Source organism: Vicugna pacos, chromosome 32 (assembly GCF_048564905.1).
Source record: "Vicugna pacos chromosome 32, VicPac4, whole genome shotgun sequence".
In the NCBI taxonomy this organism is placed as follows: Eukaryota; Metazoa; Chordata; class Mammalia; order Artiodactyla; family Camelidae; genus Vicugna; species Vicugna pacos.
In genome coordinates this window covers 400,616-421,072 of record NC_133018.1, presented here as the reverse complement: position 1 = coordinate 421,072, position 20,457 = coordinate 400,616, and the positions used below count along the sequence as shown (strand labels likewise).

Here is a 20,457-nt window from a genome sequence, read left to right as displayed (position 1 = left end):
GAGGGGCTCACTAGGAGTGGAAGTGACCCAGTTGAGGGCCGCTTGGAGTGGGAGGACCCGGCTGAGGGATGGGGGTAATCCCGGGGTGAAGGGTGAGGGAACTACCTCTGTAAGGTGGGGGACCCGGGGTGAGGCGTGAGAGGCCAGCTTGATTTGTGGGGGCTGTAGCTTAGGACCTAGTGGGGCACAGTCTGGGGGCGGGGACTTCGGTGTGAGGAGAAGGAGCCTTGTCTTTGTGCGATCAATTGGGGACCAGGCCTGGCCGGGGGTGGGGAGGCAGTGACTGGGTGGGGGGCGGCAAGCAGGGGGTGTGGGCCTGGGGGGTGGGCCTTGGGGTGTGTGGCCTGGCCTGAACCTGTGGTGATTCTACTTGGGTGCCGGGACCCTGTGAGTGGCAGGGTGGAGGCGTTGGGGTTGGGGGCCTGGCTGGCCCTGGCCTCGAGGTGGGCCCGCCCCACCGCCCCACCGCCCCACGGCCCCACGGCCCCACGGCCTCACCGCCAGGCCTCAGTCACAGGGACCCTACTGCAGGAGCCCAAGACTAGTGTCCAGGCGGAGGGCGGGAGGGGGAGGGGAGCGCACCAACGCGCATGTGCGAGGACTCGGGAGCGCGCCCAGAGCGTGCGGACTCGGGCGGGAGCCGGGTGCTTCTGAACCGGCTCCCGGAGGAGGAGTACACCTGGGGCCTGGGCCACCGGCCGCTTGCTGTCGCTTCTGCTGCTGTCGCCAAGCAGGTAAGGGGGCGCTGGTCAGGGCGAGCAGGTCGAGGAGTCGGCAGGTGAGGCCTGGGCTGTGCAGCTGGGGAGGCGCACAGGGAGCGGTGCGTGGGTGAGGCCCAGGCCGCGCGTCCCGTTAGGGCCCTAAGGCAGGTCCCGGGCCCGCCGCCCCAGTTGTTTAGCAGTCACTGAACCCCACGTCTTTCTTGGCCGCCACTGATACAGGGGTTTGGGAAAGTCGGAGCAGCCCTGGGAGATGGGAGGGCGCTGGACTGGCCCTCAGGCCGTGGCCTTCCCGCGTAGGTGGACCTGTCCTGGGAGCGGAGGCCGCCCCAGACCCTGTGCGAGCTGGGGCGGAATACCGGGCGCGGCCTGGGCCTTTGGGAGCTTGTTAGCCTGCCCCCAAGATCAAAAGCTTTTGACAAGTGTCTTTTTAGTCTTTTGAGGAATCTCCCTCCTGTTTTCCACAGTGGCTGCACAAAGCTCCATTTCCACCAACAGTGTAGGAGGGTTTGCTTTTCTTCGCAGCCTCTCCAGCATTTATCCTTTGTGGACTTTTGAATTGAAGGCCTTTCTGACTGGTGTGAGATGATACCTCATTGTAGTTTTGACTTGTATTTCTTTGATAATTAGCAACATTAAGCCTTTTTTCATGTGCCTGGTGGCCATTTGTATGTCTTCAATGGAGAAATGCTGGTTTAGATTTTCTGTCCATTTTTGGATTGAGTTGTTTTTTGGTTATTCAGTTGTATGAGCTGTTTCTGTATTCTGGAAATTAACCCCTTGTCAGTCTCATCTTTTGCAAATATTTTCTCCCATCTCGTAGGTTGTCCTTCTGTTTTGCTTATGGTTTTCTTTGCTGTGCAAAAGCTGATAAATTGAGCTTGGTCCCATTTGTTTGTTTATTTGTGCTTTTATTTCTGTTGCTGGAGTAGACTGCCCTAGGACGAAACTGCTGAGATGTATGTAAGATAATGTTTTCCCTATGTTTTCTTCTAAGAGGTGTATAGTGTCTTGTCTTATGTTTAAGTCTTGAAGCCATTTTGAATTCATTTCTGTGTAGGGTGTGAGGGAGTATTCTGACTTCATTGATTTACATGCAGCTGTCGAGTATTCCCTACATGCTTTGCTGAAGAGACGGTCTTTACTCCACTGTATGTTCTTGCCTTCTTTGTCGAGGATGAATTGACTGAATGTTTGTGGGTTTATGTCTGGGCTCTCTATTCTGTTTCATTGATCCGTATGTCTGGTTTGTTTTTTCTTCCCTCCTTTTCCAGTTTTATTAGGTAGAGTTACTACAGTTCGACTGCACATACACATTCTATTGCATGTAGATACATAGATACAGTATACTGTACTTTTTTTTAGTTTACATATATGTACTACTTACTGATTCTGAGAAGAGATTAGGTTTTTAAACTTGCATGTTATTAAAGGAATAAAGCCAACTACAAAATAAGAATCAACAGAATATGGTAATCCAGTCATAAAGGACAGTCAGATGTGCTTACACATATTCAAGAAGTCAAAATGATAATTAGTACATTGGTGGCCTTATTATTATTGATATTTTTTAGATTCCTCATATCAATGATGTTGTATGGCATTTTTCTTTCCCTTTCCAGCCCACTTCACTTTGAATGACAGTCTTCAGGTCTGTCCGTCTGGCTGCAGATGGCATTATTTTCTTTTTGTGTGGCTGAGTAGTGTTCCATTGTATATACGTACCAAATCTTCTTTATCCAGTCATCTGTCAGTGGACATTTGGGGTGTTTCCATGTCTTGGCTATCGTAAATATTGCTGCTGTGAGCATTGCGGTGCATGTGTCTTTTTGAATTTTATTTTTCTCCAGATATATGCCCATCAGTGGGATTGCTGGATCCCATGGTAGGTCTATTTCATTTTTTTAAGGAACCTCTGTACTGCCCTCCATAGTGGCTGCACCAATCTAGACTCCACCAACAGTGTGGAAGGGTTCCCTTTTCTCCACACCCTCTGCAGCATCTGTCATCTGTAGACTTCTCAATGGTGGCTATTCTGGCTGGTGTAAAGTGATATCATGTTGTAGTTTTGATCTGCATTTCTGTGACAATTAGCGATGCTGAGCATTTTTTCATGTGTCTGTTGGCTATTTGTATGTCTTCATTGGAGAATTGCTTGTTTAGGTCTTCTGCCCATTTTTGGATTGGGTTGCTTGTTTCTTTGATATTAAGATGTATGAGCTATTTGTATATTTTGGAAATTAGTCTCAGTCACATTGGCAAAGATTTTCTCCCATTTTGTAGGTTGTCTTTTCGTTTTGTTCATGGTGTCCTTAGTTGTGCAAAAGCTTTGAAGCTTAATTAGATCCCATCTGTTTGTTTTTGCTTTTATTTCCAATACTCCAGGAGCTGGTTCAAAAAATGTCTTTCTGTAATGTATGTCTGCGAGTGTTGTGCCTATTTTTTGCTCTAGGAGTTTTACAGTATCTGGTGTTACTTTGAGGTCTTTTATCCATTTTGAGTTTATTTTTGTACATGGTGGAAGAGAATGTTCTAATTTCAGTCTTTTTCAGGTAGCTGTCCAGTTTTCCCAGCACCACTTATAGAAAAGACTGTCTTTTCTCCATTGTATATTCTTGCCTCCTTTGTCATAGGTTAATTGACTAAATAGGCGGGTTTATTTCTGGGCTTTCTATCCTGTTTCATTGATCTGTGTGTCTGTTTTTGTGCCAGTGCCATACTGTTGATTGCTGTAGCTTTGTAGTATAGTCTGAAGTCAGGGAGCATGATTCCCCCAATTCTGTTCTTCTTTTTCAAGATTGTTTTGACTATTTGGGGTCTTTTGTGTTTCCATACAAAGTTTAATGTTTCTTGTTCCAGCTCTGTGAAGAATGTCGTTGCTAATTTGATGGGGACTGTATTGCATCTGTATGTTGCCTTGGGCAGTATGGCACTGAGGCCATTATTTCTTCAAATATTTTATTTACTACCCCTACTTTCTCCAGGTACTCGAGTTCTACATGTATTAGTCTGCTTGGGGTTATCACACCGCTCACTGTTGTGCTGTTATTTAGTTTTCTTTCTTTCTTTGCATTTCCTTTTGGATAGTTTCTATTATCATGCCATCAAGTTTATCAATATTTTTTCCTGCAGTTTCTAATCTGCTGTTAATACCATCCTGTGCATTTTTCATCTTAGATACTGTATTTTTCACCTCCAGAGGTTTGCTTTGAATTTTTCTTATATGTTCTATGTGTTTACTTAGCATGGTTAATATTTTTCTATCAGTAACATGTGGAATATGGTTATAATAGCTGTTTAGTGTCCCTTTTGAATAATTTTTTAGTGTAAAGCCATACATGCTATTTCTAGTTCAGTTTCTTTTCTTTAAGTGTAAAGTATTGTGTAACATAGGCAAAATTATTTAAGTCAATACATTTTTTAAGAATTTCACATGTTCTGATTCCTTCCACTGCCCATCACCCCATCACCTTTGCTCCTCCAGTGTTTGAGTTGTAATCTTCAGGAAAGTCCTTTTAAAAAGAATTTTTGCTCAGTCAGCAGTTGTCATGTCAGTCAGTTCATAATTGTTTTAAAAATTGGGCTTCTTTCATCTCCAGTGGAACATGGACACACTTCAAAAACTCCTCACCTGTAATCTTTGGGATCCAGTTTCCTCAACCAGTTTACTTCAGGACTATTAACGTATTTGGGGTCAGGGAAGATAGATCTGCCTGGTTCTGAGTTTTAGACACTCTGAACATGCATTAAGTTCCAATCATGCTTACTCCTAAGCTTATCACACCCTGGAGCAGTACTGATTGTTCGGATATGCCAGCACCTAAGATGAAAGAGCTTGTTAGGTTTCTCATAGTTTATTTAGCAGCTCTGTCTTGTAGTTCTTTCCCACAGATCTAAGACATAGTTCTGTGAGGAAAGGAAACCACATAGTTACCCTATGAGGCATTTCCAGCGGTGTAGGTCTACAAAAAAGCCCCATCGAGTGTTCCTTTTTAAAAACTTGAAGTATAGTCAGTTTACAATGGTGCACTAATGTCTGGTGTGCAGCGGAATAGGTCAGTCATCTATATACACACATAGATTCATGTTCATGTTCTCTTTCATTATAGGCCACTACAAGTCATTGAATATAGTTCCCTCTGCTGCACAGTATAATCTTGCTTTTTATCTCTTTTATGTGTAGTAGTAACTGCAAATCTTGAAGTCCCAATTTATCCCTTCCCACTACCGGTAACCATACATTTGTTTTTAGTTCTGTTTCTATTGATTCATTTTTCTGCTTATTAAGGGTACCTTACCTCTAATGGTGCTAATAAAATAATGTTGCCTGGGTGGCTTAAACAAGAAATTTATTTTCTCACAGTTCTGGATGCTAGAAGTCCAGGTTAAAGTTCTGGCAGAATGAGAGAGCGAGAGCGAGAGCGAGAGCGAGAGAGCGAGAGAGCGAGAGAGCGAGAGAGAGAGAGAACACACACAAGTTCTAATGTCTCCTCATCCTCTTAGAAGGATCCCAGTTCCATCCGATTAGGGCCTTAGGTTTAGGACCTCATTTAATACTAATTACTTCCCCAAAGGTCCAAATACTATCACATTCAGTCCACAGTATGGGTGCTATTTTTTTTTCTTTCTTTGCATTCCTGGTAATTTTTATTAGAAGTCAAACAATACAAACTTTACTTTATTGGGTGCCAGCTATTTTTATGTTCTTCTCAATATCCTTAAGCTTTGTCCTGGGATGCAGTTAAGTCTTTTGGAGACAGCTTGATATTTTTGAAGCTTTCTTTTAAACTCTGGTAGCGCTAGACCAGAGAAACCTTTAGTTGAGAGCTCATTTTGCTCCCCTCCTGGGGCAGTAACCTCCTTTGTGCGTCATACAATGTTCAGGGGACTGTGAGGTGTTGTACTTTGGTGGGGGGGAACGTTTTTGGCCCTGCGTGAGCTCCAGGAATTGTTCCTTCTGCTCCTTTTAGGTGGTTCTTTCTTTGGTTTTTGGTAGTTTCTTCATTCCTGTGCCCTGATTAGTACTGGGTTGCAGAATTTTGAAGCTTTTTCTCTGTAGCACCATCTCCTCTGCAGGACTTTGCTCGGTGAGTTCTGGGTGCCTTGGACTCCATAGACTCACAAAACCACCTCCTCAGTGAAGGGAGACCACCAGGCTCTATCTGGGTTCCCCCTTCCTGTGCTGGGGCTGGGAATGCGCTTTAAGCAGTGAGTCAGGGCAGTGGTCAGGCTCATTCTCATTTGTTGCTCATCACTCAGGGTCCTAGTCCTGTGCTGCCTGATGTCCAGTGTCTGAAAAATGGTCGTATATATATGTTTTTAAAATTTTTTGCAGGATTATGTTTTTAGCTTTTTCAAGTGATGCTTGCCTGTTTGAGCATGAAAATTTCTTTTAGAATCCAGGCAAGTTCTTCCCAGTGTTTTCTTCAGCTTAGTCTCTCCCTATAGAAGATGCTTATGACCTTCGAATGCTGAGATGACTGAACTGAATGAAATGCTCCTGCTCATGAGGCCCAATTATGTGTGGAAAAGGGATGTTTGGCTATTTGTGGATTTGACCACCTGTTTCTGATAGTTATTAAAAGATAACTTAATAAATAGTATGTTTGTATATTAAACATTTTTTACATATAGTGCTTCATAAAGCCGCTCATTGTATCCCAGTTCATCTCCAGAGCCCTTGAGATATTTTTCTGTGTCAGAGTTTCCTGTTCCTCTCTGCTGATAGCCTTACATGTTGATGGCAATCACAAAGGATAGAGTGAACTATAGACACTCTGACTAGTCACTTATTCATTGTACGTTTTTCTGAAAAGACTCAAGTAATATCTCTGACCCTGTATTCATAATTTTTAGTATTCCCCACAATGTGTTTGCTATCAGAATTCTTTACAAATGGAAATATAATAAAAATTCTGAAGTTTATATCCAGAAATGGATGTTTTCTCTACTAAAGTCTCTGGAATGCAAATAGTAGGAAATCCTTGCAATGTTTACTTCCATTTTTCAGTTACCAGCCAGATAGAGAGAGAACAACTTACTGTGATCTCACTGAGATTAGGCTCACACACCATCCTGAACTTTGGAGAGATCACGACGCTAAGTAACAGAATAGTGTGTACACTTAGGAAACTAGATAGTGTCTTTTCACATAAATGAGGGAGGCGGGCGTAAACATTTTCTTTCACCTGGTGTAACACTGTCATCTTCCTTTTATCTCTCAGTGTTGGAAGATTTGAAAACCTTGAAAGTGGCTGAAGAAACAAAACACAAGAGTCACCTGGAAACCAGCACCTGGGAAAGTCATCAGCTACTGTGTTGTGTATCAGCCCCATGGGGGCAGGAGACAGCTGGTGGGCTGAAGTGCCACCCACAGTCACCTCCACGTGTTAAAGTGGCTTCAGCCCCAGACCACGTACGACATCACAGTTCTCCCAGATTACAAGAGAGAAGAGGGGAAGCTTAGGCAAGGATCAGGAACGACAGGTACAAACTGATAATTTAGGGGGGAAAGTGAGCAATGTTTTAAAGGGCAATTAATGCATCTGCTTCCTTTGTAAATGTCTGAAACTGATTCTGTGATGAATTACATTGTAATGTTTAGATAGGATGCCTAAATAGCACGTGATTTTTACCGGTCTAGTTCCTGCTGAAATGATTCTGCATATCAATGTCCTCATGCTAATCTCTCTTCTGAACTGTGAGTGCCCTTTATACTTCCACTTGGGTAGCACTGTGTTATGATCATTTTCATTGCTTATGATAGCTTCCGCTTTCTGACTTAACCCCTTTTATAAATACAGACTTTGAACTGTTTTGTATGTAATGACTCCTGTGTGTATCCCTTAGATGTTTTGAATTCACTGTACTATTATCAGGCACTTAAGTGCTCATAGAGACAAGAAGAGCTTGCTGTAGGCTGTGGCAAAGTTACCTCACAAAGGAGGCAGGGCCCTCACAGGTGAATCAAAGTGTCTGGCTCGCTTGGAGCTCTTGCTTGTGGTCCAAACTTATGGCTGAATTACTATGTGATGGCTTCTCTTTTAAAAATCCCACTAGACATGGCTTTGAACTTCATTCGCCAACAGAGCTTCAAGACCCAAGCTGGCATGAGGCGTCGAGCTCGAAAAATTGGTGTTCTCATCACTGATGACGTTGAGGCCCCATCAAAGCAACTCAAGTTTAAAGGCATGGAGCCGTTTGCTGTTGGTAAGCACTGAAGAGACTGGCTGTGCCCCCGGGCGTACAAGTGTGCTGAGGATAGTTTTGAAGTTAATAACATTTTCTGAAGCATGGACAGACAAGCAAACACATTTTTCCCTATTACATAATTTATCAAAATGCTGTGCCAGGACGTTAATTCATTTTCTTCTTTTCTCCTTGTAATGACCTGAAACTCTGGCTTCTTGGAAGAGAGTAATGGGTCAAGAGGACAAATAGGATTCAGGAAAGTTTCTGTTTGACTTTCCACAGCACTGTGATTACTTTTAATATCTGTTATTTTTAATTTACAGAAAAAACACTGAAGAGACACTTTTTGGTGGGGAATTGGTGCTAGGAGCATTTAGGAGGATCTAAACAAAATAGACTTTGGTTGATATTATTTTTTGTGTCTATTTTATAACTAGAGATATGTAGTCATCTGATTATTGAGGAACATCATATCTATGTTCTAGTTAATACTGAATACATAGGGGTAGCCCGTGAAATGTTTGCTTTATTCCATTGATTTTTTTCTGAGACTTGTTTTTTGATTTGTATGCATCCATTTTCCCAAGGTATTAAAAATGCTGATGAAGCTAAGTTAAAAGATGACTGCAGCAGACCCCGATGATCCCCACACATGCAACTGGCAGATTTTGCGTCCCTCTCCAGGATCCTGGATGACCTCACCCTCAACTTGTGTAACAGCGTCAGAAGTCCAGGTAAGGTTAGCCCAGGGTTTGTCACCCTCACCATGTTTGATATTTTGGTCCAGATAATTCTTTTTTGGATGGAGAGAGTGGATTCTTTTGTGCATTGTGAGATGTTTAGCAGCATCCCTGGAATCTGCCCGCTGGATACCAGTAGCATCCCCTGAGTTGTGAAATTTGCTTGCCTACTTATCCTTGACCCGCCTTGAAGACCTTTATGGACTGTTCTTGTACTGTCTCATCACCAGGATGAGCAGGCTGGTGATTAGCTGTCATGTCCCTGCAGGTTTAATGTAACTGACTGTGATCGTACACTTGTTGTTTTGGCTTCTTTAAATCTTTGTCCTTACTGAACATGCTGAGATACTCTTTTATTTAAATAATAGATTATTGTTCATTCCTTTGTTTTGAACATTTGTTGCACAATGTTGGGATGGTAAGATTTTGGTCAAAGTTTGTGAAGATCATGCTGAAATTTCTAGGGAGCAATTTTTTTTTTTTTGCCACAGATGTTTCCCTGGGATAATTGATAGATAATACATTGGAGAAATACTCTAATATAATATTTTTAAAAAAGAGCTTAACTTGGGTAATCTGGGGCTGACACTTAAATTGTTGATTGATTTTTTTTATTTTAGTGTCACCCAGGATAATTGAGATTAACTCTAGTTTCCATCTGAATTACTGTGAATGTTAATTGTGAGATGGATGCGTATGTGGATTGGGGAGACTGTTAAACGTGGGTGGAAATGTTGATTGGAGAAACTGTCCTGTACAAGTAAAGACTCAGGCTTTATTTACCTTAGATGTATGAAGCAGCTGCCAGAGCTCAAATTCATGCTGTGAGAATTTAATTCCAGTTTAATTTAACTGCACCAATTTCATTGCAGTTATTTCAAGTGTTTTGTTTGTGTCTGGTTTTCTAAGAACCTCATTTAAGAATGTTTTTTCAGGCTTTTGTGTATTTTTTATTTGAATAATTAATAGATATTTTGGGGGAAGTGTGGATCGCATTTAAACATTATACTTACTGGTTGTAAAAACAATTTTCCAACTCTTGCTTTTTGTTAAATAATCAGAACAGCTATTGGAGTTTACAGGAGCCTATTTCTGTTGTATTGGGTTTCTAGCCTTTTAGGCAGAGTATAAACATGTGCCCAGTTTGTTTTTCTTTCCATATCTCCCTGAAAAGACCCACTGATTTGAAAAGAAGAGCTTCCCAGCACAGCTGTTAAGTACAACTGTGGTGATTCCCTGCCCCCCCTTTGTGCTTTAGTGCAACCTTTATTATATAACCACAAAAAACTGGGAAGAGAACTGTGCACTGCAGATACTAGACCTGCACTCTAAGTGAAGTCTTTGATAATAAGAGCTCCCTAACCCTCTTGATTGTTTTATTTATTTATGGAAGGCGGTGCTTCCTCTAAAATATATATATGCATCTTTTCTTATATTGCATATACTTTGCTGTTGTTTTTGAAAGAATAGTTGTATGGTGTTTACATTTGTGGCTTGATTCATTTCTTGTGAAAATCCTGTTTAACCATGGATTTGCTTACTCAGGTTGTTGGCAAAAGTGTGGCACTGCATCAGATCTTGCTATGTTAAACAGATGGGAATATTAGATGCCAGAATTTTTCATAAGTGATTCATGGCTTTTGTGTTCACTCTCCATATCATCAGCTTCCTAGGGAGAGTTCTTTTTGAAACAATATTAACTCTTGGTAATTTTTCTGTAGTTAATTTGTATCTGGTCGTTTAAAGGCCAAAGTGGCCCATTTTGACTCTGATTTAGTCGTCTGTTTTGACTTCAGTAGTTTTAATCCTTGTCCCCACTACCGTTTCCTCTCATTTGGAGTTCGGGCACAGTTCCAGCATTTAGCGAAGACTGCAGAATAGACAAAGCAGACTAGCTTCACTAGGTGGTTTTCACCAAAGTGGGTCCGAACAGGTCTGAGTTTGTGATAGAATGAATGATTACAAGTGTGTCTAGTGCATTACGGTTTTTGAGACTGTATAGTTTCACATACATTCTTTCTATATTATATTTTCATTTGATGTTGAAAATTGATCTCAGAAATCCATTTCAAAGTAGAATAGAATGCTTTAGCCAGTGAGGGGACCAGTCTTATGGGTCAGAATTTGCCTCTCTGTAGGAAGTCAGCCGGAGAAGACGTCCTCTCTTTTCTGGCTCTGTAGGCATCTGGATCTGTTAATATACAGATGACAAATTTTGACCAGCTTTAAAATTACATTCTTTAGCAGAGGAAACATACCATTAGCTCTGCAAATTAGCCTTGTAGTGTTCAGGGAATGCAGTAGGTGCCTGGCCCCAGATGATAAACTGCTATTGTAATTTTTATTTCATGGAATAGAGTTTAAGCATTTTTTTTAAGGTGAAAAAATGGTTTGGGCAACTTCATGAATTGATATGACTGTTACATCAGTTTACTTTTTAAAGAATAATTCACGTTTTCAAAAGGTGATATGTATATACAGTTAAATCATAGTATCAAAAGGTTTAAAATAGAACAGCAGTCTCCTTGTCTGCCACCCCCAGTCCTCCTGTCCACAGACAACCGCTTTCAGCTCGATTTAGTTTTCTCTCTCATATTTACCTACATCCATCTAAGTAATATACAGTTATTGCTTAATTTATCCATTTTAGGTATCATCTCTTGACATCGTGCTATGGTAAATGAGGACATTAGTGTTTGCGTTACCCTCCCCTCTGCCCCTCTCTCCATTTCTCAGTATAATTAGATAATGATTTTTGATTAATATGGTGACTGCTTTTTTTCTTGTCTGGCACTTTGTTTTTCCTTGAGTTAATAACTGCCTTTTAAAAAGATTGCACTTTGCCTTCTATACATTCTCTCCCAAATATAACCTATTAATCTGTCAGATGTCTATGAGTATTATTTTCCAAGCACTTTAAACACATAATCTCTTTGTTGGTTTGTTTTTTTTTTTTTTTTTTTTTTTTGAAGACCTTCCCGGAGCGCTCTGGCTCTCATCTGAGCTGGGTCTTCTCTGGGCCGGCTGAACAGTTTTTATCCTGTGATTCCCTTGCTGTTCTCTTGTATTGGATCTCCCATTTCCTGGATCCTAGGTCTGTATTTTCCTTGGTTTATTAGGCCATTTTGCTGGAGTACATCATTTAGCTCCCTTCTCGGGGGAGGCAAATTTTTGACCCCATGCAAGTCTGACATTGTGATTTTACTTTTATTACTTGATTGCTTGACTGACTATTAGTTTGGAAAGATTTTCCTTTTAGAATTTTGAAAGCAGTGTTCCTTTGTTTTTAGGCTTCCAGTGCTTCTGTTGAGAAACCTGACGCCCTCCTGATTACTGTTCCTTCATATAGGTCTTTCTGCTTTTTTCCTGGAAACGTTTAGGCTATTCCCTCCAGCCTTGGTGTTCTGGAACTTCAGAATGATGTGTCTTCACATGGTTAGTTTTTCTCTTGCTGCCATGGGCACTCAGGGGACTTTTCAGTCTGTACATTGAAGAGTACACTCATCCTCCCATACTTAATCTCCTCGTTACTGCCTTTCTCTTTGTACAACTCCTGTTAATTGAATGTTGAGCGCCCTGGGTGGAACCTGTAATTTTCTTACCTTTTTATTTCTTTGCCTTTTGATTCGAGTTCCTGAGCTACTTCCTTTTTTTCCCCCCTCCGCTGTTTCTTTTGAATTTTGATAATAATATTCTTTATTTAAGGGCTTTTTCTCCTTTTTCTGACCATTGCTTTTCCATCCATTCTGTTCCTGTTGTTTTGCTGTATCTTTTCTTATTACTTCTGGGTTTTAGAGTTTGTTTTGAAGCTTTTCTGTGCTCCCTACATTGTTTCTGTTTCCTCTGGGTTCCTCTGTTTCTTTTCAAAATGATTCTCTCAGATGAGATGCTTTCTTCAAGTGTCTTGTTTTATCTTTGTCTATCTTTTCATAGAATAGTGACGCACTGAACAGCTCTGTAAGTTTGTCTGTAAGGGTGAGGCTTGTCTGCAGTGGGCTTCACTCTGAGGTTAGGGAGCAGGCTGCCTTCTTCATTGGAGGAAGACATCTTTGTGGGGTTTTGTTTTTGTTTTTTTGCAGCATTTAGTTTTTTAGTCTTCCATCTGGGGCCTGTAAACTTGGCCACCGATGTTCTGACATCAGGATGTAGGAAGTTCTGTGAATCAGTCGTTCGTCACAGCCCTTGGACCCCTTGTGTTCAGTCCCATCCGTACCTTTGCTGTCTGCTGTGCTCAGTGTCCCTGAGTCCAGAGCCCCCTCCTGCCTGCACTTCCCTCTGCCGGCACTTAGGTTGTAGCTTCCTTCACGCTACTTAGGTTGTTACTGCTCCTCTAACTTCTTCCTGTCAAAAATGTGTTGAAATCTTTTATCTGCTTTGCTGGCCTCACATGTTCTCTTTATCTTTGGGAGTGAATATCAACTTAATTTCTTTATTGTCCAGTTTAGTGGGAAGTTAGGATGGAGAAGAGAGGGAAGCAAGAAGTTGGTCTGCCATACTTAATTTGGTGTCTATTTTTAAATGAAATATTTTTAATCCAGTTTTTAGGGCAAAATGGTAAGAAGAGGATCTGATTAGTTACCGTCCAGAGAGAGAAGTCACTCAAACTGAAATTTCGCAGTACTGTATTTGAGTAAAAGCTCAAACTCAGGTTTACCTTCCCCAATGAACAGAGCAAAGTATTGTTGCTATTACCAGAGTCAGCAGAGAGAGCAGATAAGCCCAAGGGTTTGACTCTGCTTGGGAAGCCAGATCACAAGCCAGGTGCTGGGTTTGTAACAGAAACCTAGTTGTGAAGCCACTTGGACTGCTGCAGTCAATGCATTGTACTGTGTTCACTGGATCAGTTCACCCTCCGTCAGTAAGGGGAAGTTAATGTCAGGTTTGTGGTACTCTTTGGCTCTGCACGACAGTAATTTAACCTTTTCCCTTGTGTTTTATAATGAAAAAAATGTTCTTAATTGGAAGTAAAGAATAAAATTTATTTATTCTGAACAAACCTTTTTATTTTGAGACAATTTCATACTTAAAGAAACATTAAGAACAGTACAGAGAACTCCCATCCAGTTGTCAGCATTTTCCCACACTTGTGTTATGTGTGCATCTTCTTTTTGTCCACCCTCTTCCCACCCCTAGCCCCTGCCCCCCTTCCCACTGCCCAGTAATTTGCAGACCTAATGCACCTTCATCCATAAATATTTAGGTACCTCGACCCCCACCAAAAACAAAGACTTTATTTTCAGTAAGTACAGGATATTGGTCAAAATAAGAACATATAATAATATTTAATAACTAGTACAATAGTATTATCTAATGCACATTTCATACTCAGAGTTCTCCAATTGTTTCAGTAATGTCCTTTATAGCTATTTCCCCTTTTTTTGTGCCCCCACCCACCTCCCACAGATCTAATCCAGGATCATGCTTTTCATTTAGTTGAGATCAATCTTTAGTCTCCTTTAGTCTGGAACAGTTCTTTATCCTTTCTTTGTCTTTTACATCTTGGGTATTTTTGAAGAATACAGGCCAATTATTTCACAGAATGTACTTCAATTCGAGTTTTCCTGATGATGCTTTATGATTAGACTCAGGTTATGCATTGTTTGGGTGGGAGTACTACAGAAGTAATGTGTCTTCTCAGGGCATCCTGTCAAGATGCATGTAATGTTGTTTGTCTCATTCCGGTGATGTTAACTTCTATTATCTTATAAGGGTAGTATTTGCAATGTTATTCCACTATGAAATTACTCTTTTCCCCTGTGTTATTAACAAGTAACTTACAGGAGATGCTTTGAGATTTTATGAATGTCTTGTTCCTCATCAGACTTGCACCTGGTAATTTAGCATCCATAGATGGTTCTTGACTGAATCAGTTATTACTAGGATGATTCCAAGATGTAAGTTTTCTAACTCATTTCTCAGTGTATTTAGGGAAGAGCTTTCCTTTCTCTCCCATTTGTTTATTTATTCATTTATTTTATTAACATGGACTCATAGATTTTTATTTTATTCTGTGATACTCTGTTACTTATTTTGAGGGTCAAATTGTTTTAGATTTGGCTAATGGGAGCCCCTTTAAGTCATAATTTTTAGATGCCCCCATTGTTCTTGGAGCCCTTTCTTCCTGGCACAGCAAGATGCCCCAGGTTTAGCAAGATGCTCCAGGCTCGGCCTTGGAATCAGTCATTTCTCCAAGTAGCCCTCATTCTTTCTAGTGGGGAGTAAGATTTATAAACTAAGATTTCTCAGCAAATAAGAGCTAAGAAACATAAATAAACAGACATATCTGTATCTCTTTGTGTGTGTGTGTGTGTGTATGTGTGTGTTGACCATGAGTTCATACTGTTGCCTGAACTCCAGTTCAGCACTGCAGGTCTAGTCTTGCTCTTTCGGTCCCCATCAGTGGGAATCTGGTTCCCATTATCCTCAACATTCGTACTTGTTTGCTTAGTTTCATAAGCAGAGAAATTAGTTCCAAACTACTAACCCGTACCTTATAACATGAGATCAATATTTGTTTATAGTTCTTTTTGTCTGTATACTGGCAGTATATAAAGTATTATGTTCAAAAGTTGTTTGGGTTAGTTTCCTTCCCTCTTTTAATACACTTATTTACTTGATGTACAGTTAGCTTCATTTGTTCGTGTTTGATTTCCATTTTAGATTTTTTTCCTCTTTGTCCTTGCTGATTTTACTTTTTAAGTGTATAAAACTTGAGTATGGTCCCCAGAGTTAAAAGTATAAACTGTTGTACCAAGAAGTGTCACTACCTGATCCTTCCTCTCATTGCTACCCATCCCTGTAGACAACCAATTACTTTGATCTCTCCTTTCTGTGTTTCTTTTTATTAAAAAAAAAATAGCAGGTACATGAGTATTTTCTTATTTTCTCTCACAAAAGGTAGCAAACTAAGTATATAGTCTTTTGGAATTTTCTTCTTTCATTTAATAGTATATTTTGTTTATCACTCCATGTTTGTAGTAATTTTCCTTATTTTTAACAGCTTCATAGTATTCCATTTGTGATGTCAGTGAATTCAAACATTCTCCTATGTTTGGGCATTTAGGTTGTTTCCAGTATTTTACAGTTGCAGACAATGCTGCAGCTAACAGCCTTACACAGACATATATTTGTATCATTAGGTATCATCAGGGAAGAAGAAAAGCTTTAACATTTTTAACTGAGCAGTAATGAGTAAGTGATTTTATAATAATACTTCAGCTCCTATCTTCCCATCTACTGTGATCTTACAAATGTAGTTAAGGCTGTGGATGTGAAATAATGTACTTAGATTTCTGTCCAGGAAACCTTGAAATTAGAGAGCTGGAAGTGGCCTTGGAAGCGTTTTTCATCTAGGTCCAGGTTCATTTTAAGCAACTGGCTATTCCTTTTACATACTGATCAGTGCATTTTACCACCGAGTACTCAGGCCCAGCTGTTCTAGTGCTTTTCTCTTTTAATTTAATTCATGTTGGGTTCCTTCCTGTCCTGCTGTTAACTGGCTGCTCCCTGGGGTTGTAGAATGGCAGTTGGATAAGACAAGTTATACACAGGATAGAAACAAGGATTTGGGCGTCCATTTTCCCTGGTAGATCTGAGCACATTATTGAGTAGCATAAACTGAGGGGCGCATCTTGGATTCTTAGATAATGCTGCTGGCCCTCTTAGGTGGTTGATGACTCCCAGTCTTTTGTCCCAGCAAATGGGCATTGAGGTAGAGGGGGGCCTCCTCCTGCATTGCCGGATAACCAGACCAACATAGCTTCCCATAAGAAGGGCTATGAAAGGATTATGTATATGTTGAGATAATGATCCCCTCAACCTAGGGTTGCCTGGAGCCTCCAGGCAGGTCATTTCTGGCCCTGAGATGATGCTTCAGTTTATGCACATGCTCTATACGGATGTTACCATTTTTTATGCATGTCCTGACATGGAAAAGGTTAGGAAAGTAGGCTAGAGCAATCTGAAATTAGCCTCTAAGAGCCAAGGACGATGCCCCTTAGAGAAGAACTGACTTATTCAGAGTAGCAGATTAAACCTGCTGTCCATAAAAATAAGGTGATCACCGTATCTTAAATCTGATGTGATTGGAAATTATTTCTGTTTACTTCTTTGCTAAAACAAAAGTTAGAAATTGAAAAAAAAATTTTTTTTAATGTCTTGGACTGAAACCCCATTGTACAGGACGTTGGAATGCCCAAGGTGTATTTTGATTGGTTAGATTGGTGCACCATGATTTAATCTCTGTTGTGAATACCTCTCAGGTGTATTTCAGTATAGTTTTCACACCTGAGTTGCTTCTCTACTTACCTGTTTTATCTGAGTAGCATCTCATTAAGTTGTCTAAACCTCCTTGCGCATCTCTCAAAATGCGCTTCTGAAGTATTTATTTTACTTAAAATACATAAAATTTGATGATTCTGACATTAAGGTAGTTATAGTTATCAATTTTGAAATAAGCTTATTAAAACAGACTTTTATCTCATTCTTTTGATGTTTTCGATATAATTTAATTTTAAGTCAGATAAAAGAGGAGTTTCTGAGGGGTTTTTGCTGACTTTGGCTTAGATATTTGGAACTTTTCTCTGAAAAGGAAATGTCAGCTGCAGGTCCTTTTAATGAGTGGAAACTCGGGGGAGAAGTTCTGAGAATTAGTAGTCATGGTATATGTGGACATACGTTAACTGCTTAGTACAGAAGCGCAGTCACCAGAGTTAACCCCTGATAGTCGCTTTACTCTTTTCAGTATATGTTTAAGGGAAGGGAACTGAGCGTCACTGGGTGCTTTCTGTTTGCTGGGCCTCTTGTCGTGTACTTGATACCGCTTGTCTCATGAATCCCTTACCGTAGCTGTGTGAGGCAGAGGAGGTGTCTGTCCTCTGTTTACAGATGAGGAAGCAGGCTCGGGAACCACCTCCTTAAGGCCGTAGAGTAAGAGGCTGGCGCAGCCAGCAAGTGAGCCTCAGACTGTTGGTTCTGGAGCCCGTGCTTGCTTCATTATGCCACATGATCTCTGAAATGTTCCTTTTGAGTCCACAGAGTATCAGTTACTTTCCTAGTAGGGTAACCAAGTCAGTTTGGTACATTTTTGTGTTAAAGAAGGAAGGAGTTCTTTTGGCAGGATTAGAAGCCAAGGGCGGGAAACAAGGCCTCGGTGTAGTTCAACCAAAATGACATGGAGTCCTGGTCACCGTGCCCGTCTCCTGGTTCCTCCTCCTGGGCTAGCTATGCACCATTTTTCAGAAAACTTTAAAAGTGTAAGTACTTCCTCAGAAATCCTGGGAGTCTGCTTAGGATGTGGGCTCTGAGCCAGCTACAGAGGCCTGGGATCAGACATTGCTGATAGGGTGTGATGGGGGTCAAGCCAGGCTGGCTGAGGACCCCGTCAGGACTCGTAGTAAAGAGAGAACTGGAAACAGAGATGGCGTAGGGTGTTCTCAACTCAGAATTATCTACAGTTTTTCAAATCCAACCTTCAATAAATGTGAGGCTTCCCACAGTGCTTCTTAAAGAGCATAAGCCAGAGAGGCAGAAGGAAGGAAGGACAAGGCTCTGTAGCTTTAAATGAAGAGAAAAGGAATTCCTGCAAGTGCCAATGACACTTTTTAAAGAATTTTTATCAAGAATTTGGGAATAGTGTCTTTGAGATTTTTGAAGGTTGTTTTCACAATGTAGCGCAACATTAGGAGTGTGGTTTTGCTCAAGAAAGAATTAGGTTGTCATATGGTAGTAAAATCTGGGTTTAAAATACTGATGGGATAAAGAAAGAACCGGTTTCAAAGGATGGTGGCAGCTTAGTTGATGATGGGCTGCCATGCTTTTACTCTCGTTACCTCTGTTGCAGAGAGGATAGTCTAGTCTTCAGTTTTGATTCCTTTGGGGTAGAACCTCTTGAAGGTTCTCATCCTCACTTCTACTAAACAGCAGCATCAGTCATTCCAGCGAGTTGTTTGGCAGAGGTGAATGCTGGAAACTATCACTTATGCCCCTCCTTCTCCAGGTGTCCTGTTATCTCTTGCTGTGTAACAAACTGTCCTACATCTTAGTGACTTACAGCAACCATTTTATTTTGCTATGATCTTACGATGGGTCAGGAGTTCAGGAGGAACTTGGCTGGTGTGGTCTCAGCCGGAGAACCTAAGGGTGGAGCAGCCACTTTCAGGATGGCTTCTTAACTCGTGTCTTGTGCCTGTGAGTCCTGGTCTCCGTTTCTGCTGCCCCTCTCCCTTTCCCACCTACCCCTCCCCTCCCCAGCCTCTGTGGTATCATATTCTGCAAGGTCTCTGTGTGTCATTTGGCTTCTCATAGGATGTTGGTCTCAGAGTGATTAGGCTTCTTACATGGTGGCTGGCTTTCCTAAGAGCAAGCATTCCAAGCAGTAGAAAGAGGAAATTGTCATTTTCTGAAAACCTAGACCTGCAAACTGACACGCAGTCCCTTCAGCCGTGCTCAGTTGGTCAGGGCACTGGCAGAGCCTGCCCAGGTTGCATGGAAGAGGACACAGGTGAGCCTCTGATGGGAAGCATGTCAAGGACTTTGAGGTCATCTTTAATCTGTAGTAGGGCCTTGAAACAGAGAGGAGAGAATGGCTATGAGAAATCCTGAACTGTGACTTCACCAGAAAACAATTTACTCATCTAATGACTCAGGAGAGATCCACATTGCTCACCTTGAATAAGAATGGGACCGAGGCAAGAGAAAACTACCAGAGGAGGAACGTGGAAAAGATTGCCTTTCCGACCAGGATAAGCTTTATTTCACCACTGCCTTCCTGCCTTGGCCCTGGACACTGGGCTCTGTGATCTCTGTGAGCCCCAGCCGGCCGCTTCTGACCGCTGTGGGTGTGGGGCTCATGTTTAGTCTCCCAGGCTCTGCCTTGGCTCCCATCCTGGGCCCTGGGCACCTCGTGTTACTCAGAGAGCTCTCCTGTTCCCCTGATCCAGGGAACCCAGCGCCCACTCCCAGAATGAGCAGCCTTGGGTTCCAGTGCTTGAGCAACAGGCAGTGGTTCTGGCTGCCCTCAGGCTGTTGTGGCACCTCTGGCATTGCTCAGTGTAGCTGGCTTCCCTGGACTACGTTATGGCTGAGTCCCTGCTCTCTCTCTGTGACGTTACCACTCTTTCCCCCTGTGATTTCAGAACATTCAAGTTGAAGATAGCAGAGACTTCAGAACTTTCAGCATAGGACAGGCTTGTGAACATTCAGTTCAGAGCATCCATGGTATAAAGAAGATTACATGCCTTTCTCCCAAACATTTAAAAATATGTCAGTTGGAGGGTAATCTGGGTTACTCCTGGAATATGTTTCTACTTACATATGTACTGGAATATTTATAGAATTTTTATGCTAATTCGGCCCTGTCCTGCGATTTCAAGAGGAATAGCCATTTTACTACTGATGCTTTTATGGAGAGAGAGAGACAGAGAGACAGAGAGAGAGTTTTGAGTAACTGCTACAAACATTTTTTCATTGATCATGTTTTTACAAACCTGTAGAGTTGTAGTCTTGGATTTTGGTGGATCTTACCACATGTTTAATAGTTTAGAATAAGTTTATTTCATTAGGACAACATTTTAGTATCAGTATCTTTAAATTTAAGACATTTAAGTTTTATTTTTGTTATAGAAGAAGTAATGCTTTTTGAAAAAATTCAAAGCGTATAGTTGAAAGTAGGTCCATGTGGCTCTAGTCACCCATCCCATTGTTTTTACATGACTGATAACAGTTCCTATACACCCTCCTAGACTTGAAAACATTTTATATATGGGTATGTAATACATACACAGAAGCACATAGTACAGAATCTTTCT

The 20,457-nt window shown here is 41.3% G+C and overlaps 1 non-coding gene and 2 pseudogenes across 1 annotated transcript; 2 read left to right on the top strand and 1 right to left on the bottom strand.

Annotated features, from left to right (window-relative positions):
- LOC140690892 (RNA-binding protein 3-like) overlaps window positions 1-20,457 on the top strand; it is a 200,193-nt pseudogene that overhangs the window by 61,211 nt on the left and 118,525 nt on the right.
- LOC102545120 (ubiquitin carboxyl-terminal hydrolase 3-like) overlaps window positions 1-20,457 on the top strand; it is a 138,639-nt pseudogene that overhangs the window by 13,944 nt on the left and 104,238 nt on the right.
- On the bottom strand, window positions 4,585-4,713 carry LOC116277715 (small nucleolar RNA SNORA18). Its single transcript, XR_004187186.1, has one exon. It is a non-coding gene; the product is annotated as a small nucleolar RNA SNORA18 (small nucleolar RNA).